The following is a 4,937-nucleotide window of genomic DNA, read 5'->3' as shown; positions in this document are numbered from 1 at the left end:
TCAGATAAGCCCATTTCGATCCAACAACCCTGGGTCCTCCAGCTATAATATTCTATTTCTATCTCATTCCTGGAATTGACTGAATGATGAGAGTTACATCCAGTCAAGCTTGATTACCCACCGCATATCAGCCTTTGATATTACTGGAAATGAGGGCTATGGCATTGATGACAATGCAGGTGGAGGCTGAAGGGCCATCACAGTATAATTAGTTGCTCTTTCTGAAGAATGGGTGCACCGGTCTGCTCTAGACTTCGTAAATCTACCTTGTAGAGCCTGTGAGCCTGTCGGCTGTTAAAGTTAGGATCCTGCTTTTAAATTTTGCTTGAATTAACATCCTAAATTTGTTTGGTTTCTATCTTGACACCATTCTAATCATAGTATCATCATTATCATGCATGCAAAATGCACACGGAATGCTTTCATGTGAATGATCACACACACACAGAAGTAGAGCAAATATGCCAAGGGCTTTCGTATAAAGCGCTATGTGTATCATATTAACATGAATAAATCATTACCATGTTAATTTTGAGACATTAGTATAATTACTGTAAACAAATGCAGATCATCACTGAGAAGATTGGCAGCCTCTGCCAGCCTCTACACCACATTTTACACTGTGTGGCACCGGAGAGGATCTGGTGGGAGACCTGCTGGATCTGCTTTCAGTGTTTCTCGCAATGGCAGCTTTATGGCAATTTCAATGGCAATTTTAGTGCTGTATTTAGAAATTTTGATTGGTTGTTTCATTACCAATACCAATTTGGCAATGATACATTGGTAATGATACACAAGATCAGCACATTGTTTCTGAAAAGTTGCTATATTGTGCCATAATATCTGATGAAAGACATATAATGGATGCAGTTTTTATATTCAATAAAAAAAAATGTCAAAGTCTATGCCAGGGATGTTCAGGACAAAATGATTAATAAATATCTCAATGATAGAGAAAAATAAAAGATGAACTTCTGTATCAAGGTAACAATAACCGGCATGATTTTCTGTCCTTTGAAAGGATAGAACACACTACTACTCATTAAGATCAATCAAAACATTGCTTATAACTAAGCTAAGCTATAATATAATGTGCGAAGGGCAAGGGGAAACACAAAGCCTTAGAGAAAGCTTTAAAAGACATGAGTTGATGTTTGTTTGTTTTTTTAATCCTATACAATACACACACATATATATATAGTACACGGTACAGTATCACAAACAGTGATAGATAGAACACAGAGGAATATATTGATGGATGGAGGAATGCTAGATATTTTGAAGGATTACTCACTAGTTCAATAGTATGTTGTTGTGTTTTACTAGGAGTGAACCTTTGCTGCCACCTACTGGAGAACAGTATGAATTATTTGTTTGAAAACTGCAAAAAGCAGGTTGTGTTTGACCACAGAATGATTGCCATTAAAGGTTTTTAATCAAAGTATCCAAACGTTTGTGGAAGCTCATGGGAGGAATACTTGCCTTAACAGCAGGTGAACCACCAACGCTTAAGAATGTCACAACCTTGTTTCTACTGACTTTTGTGAGTTAGACTGATATGAGTTCTTGAAGGCTGGGCACAGATATATTTGGATTTAAATAGTCAATAGTCAATATTTTGTGCCGATATTCAGTGTCTTTAAACGTGACTGTTTTCATGCTATAAAATTCCAGGTATTCTGTGTTTCCCCAAAACTTTATTGTTGTCAGGGTGGAAAAGTATCTGAAACAGCATTCAGACCACTAAAACTCTCCATTGAAACCCAGGATAATAATACTAAAACTAATGGTAAGATACAAATGCCTCATTTGAATCAATACAGGTTAAGGTCTTCCCATAGACAACCAGTGTACTATTGATCAATTCTACAATGTAATCAATCAAACTGCATCATATGAGAGGTGGACGACACTGACTGGCCCAGATCCCATTGTTGATAAAAAGACAATATCAGCCCTGTATATCGGTCTAACTGTATTCGAAATATTTAATAACTTAACTGATTGAAAATTTCCTTCGCAGCTAAGTAGTTCAACTAGAGTTTTAAAAAAGTTGAAACCGAGAAGCTCCTCAGGCAGTTAATGCTGAGCAGCTGATGTTTTACAGGAATGACTGTACTACCTTCTTTTTTACGGAATTGATTCAAACAATGTAGAAAGAGATAAATAAGTAATAATATGCTTCATAGTGAGAAATAGAGAGAAATAAGTAATAATATGTTTCATTAGTGGAAGAAAAGCAAAGTGGGTGTAAAGATTGGGCTGGATCACAATATGTAAGCAATGTTTCTGTTGCACTATGGCTATTAAACTTTTGTATAGCCTACTTTACACAGGCGAGGTCAACTGGGAGAAAATCCCTTGAGTAAATCGTAGTCACGGGTCCCATTTGATATTACCACACACAGAGTGTGGGGTAACTGGAAAAAGAGGAGTTGACCCTTGGTACTACAGACCGTTGCTTGTGTAGAAATTGCACTGTGTGGGGAGTTTCAGTGAGTTTTGAAAGCCAGAAATCTGGGCACCTGGCCAAGTAGTCTTTGAGTTGCTGGTATTGATCAACAACCCTATCAACCCCCCACAAATATGTTATGGTCATTTTGTGCTATGGGGCAGGAAAAACCTTACTTATTGTACCTTAAACCTGTCCAGATCTAGTGTCCAATATAATGGACAAGACCTTTATCAATGCTTATTACTAATTTCCTTTGAATTTTGCATAAACAATAACACACATTTGATCAAATTACATCTTCCAGGGTCCATATACATCAATGAGCAAATGACAGGATATGGGGCCAATATATTTTAGAGAGGAAGTTGGGTGATTCATCTCCATAAAATGCGCCGCAACAGGATAACTGTCCTACTTACATCTTATTGTAGGTTTATGATCTGCTATTCTTTGTTTAAGCTCCCTTGATGTTCTTCCCCGTGTATGCTTTTCCACATGTCAACATGGCTTTGTATTGCATGAGATGATCCCTTTGATTTGTATTATTTTTTCCTGTGTGTGAATGGTTCAACCAGTTTTGACCGTCCGCACACATCCACACAAAATCCCCACAAAAATACAATAAGAGATAAGAAGGACAGTTATCCTGTAGCAGCGCATTTTACGGTGATGAATCACCCGATTTCCTCTCTAAAATATATTGGAGTTGAAAAAGTGACAAAAAGAGGGGGTGATTTGGAAAGGGCACTTCTTAAGAGAGAGTCATTTTGGATTTCCCATTTGGGAACACTGAGTCCTCATGGGCTGAATGTAGACACCGGACCATTCTTATAAGATAGGACTTGAATTAGATTGTGGATATAATCTACATGGAATTGTGTGCTGTGCTATGTGTGATTCTACTTTTCTATATAAGGACTGTATTTTTGAATATTATTTGCATGAATCTCTATCTTGTAATGAAAATAATGTAATGGGTTTGATTGTACTGAACTTCTGACTGTGGAACTGGAGGTTGGTGGGGTATTGTAAGGGTCACATGACCAATGGAAATGACAGATGAACTATTTAAGGAAGTGATTACATTCCTTTGTGAAGGCCATGTGGTCCCTGATGAAGGCCATGTAGCCGAAAATGTTTCATGATGGATTAAAGCATTAAGCAAAAACAGAACAGTTCTGTGTTTTTTTCTGTTGACTGAACAGGCCTAGGCCTACCACAAGTCTGCACCTCGCTGTGTGCGTTCTCTTTACTTAACTTTATGTGAAATGTTATGTCAGAATTTGTTAGCAGCAGATATTTAGAGTTGCTTACTATCTCGCACACTGACACTAGACAGTTCTCAGGAGGAAAAGCAGCGGTCTAACATTAGCCCATTAGCTGTGTGTGTTCCTCCCTCCCTCCATGCGTATGTCTCTCAGCCTGCACACTTATCTCTCATTAATTTAATGAGACCTCACGTGTTCAGAGTGTGAATGTGAATGTGAGGTCTTGGCATGTGAAAGTGTGAACGTTTTCGAAAACAACGGCTGTAGTGAAGATTTGTGCTGCGTAATGGTGTAAATATAGGCTAGGCCTTTTCCACTCACAGCACGGTTGTTTGGCTTCAGAAGTCTTGGATTATGCTGCACAAACCGTCTGGTCATTTTTTTTTTCCCTTTTTGGAACTCTAAAGCAGTGGTTCTCAAACTTTTTCACGTCAAGGACCCCTAAACTGACACAAATTAGACCACGGACCCCCATCTGATAAGATTTTTGCTTTTAGATGTTTTATTACAGAAAGTGTATGAAACCCATGACCAAAATAGTCATAAATTCTGTCATTGTGTTACTTATGGATGGAATTAAAGTGAAAATAAATTATCCCCCTTTTTGCTGGGGACCCCCTGGAACCCCCTCAAGGACCCCACTTTGAGAACCACTGCTCTAAAGAACCGGACCCTGTGTTCAGATTTTTTGACGAAGGCTGCTACAGAGTTGTGCTGGCAACCTCCCTGTGTTTATAAGGACTAACAAACCTCACCTGTGTTTCCACTGGCATGAGGGTGTGTAGATAATGACAGAATTTTCATTTTTGGGTGAACTGTTCCTTTCAGTATGAAGCTATACGATATACGCGCTCTGCTCCATCTTCAGTAGGTGGCGGTAATGCAACTTCAAGCTAGATGCCAACCGCCGTTAAAATACACGAAGAAGAAGAAGTTATGGCGCCTCGACGCTGATCATTACGTCTCTGTTGATTGGTTGCGGTGCCGTGGACCGGGGAAAATTTGAAAGTACTTGGGTGGAGTGAGTTTTCGTGTTTGTGCCAAACAGACAGGACGCCAACACTGGAATCGGCGTTTCAGCTCTCAGGGGTTTACTTGGCAAAGTGTTAAGCAACTCGTTTTATTTCTTCATGGAGCAAGAAACACGGGAAAACACATCTGCCGAAACGGTTCCGACAGCAGTCTCGGAAAGGACGAAGGAACCCGCAGACGAG

Source organism: Centroberyx affinis, unplaced genomic scaffold (assembly GCF_046629955.1).
Source record: "Centroberyx affinis isolate AG114_WGS23_722 - 3 ecotype Tasmania unplaced genomic scaffold, CSIRO-AGI_Caff_v1 ptg003032l_1, whole genome shotgun sequence".
Taxonomy (NCBI): domain Eukaryota; kingdom Metazoa; phylum Chordata; class Actinopteri; order Beryciformes; family Berycidae; genus Centroberyx; species Centroberyx affinis.
The sequence above is the reverse complement of the archived record's forward strand: the minus strand, read 5'-3'. Positions refer to the sequence as shown.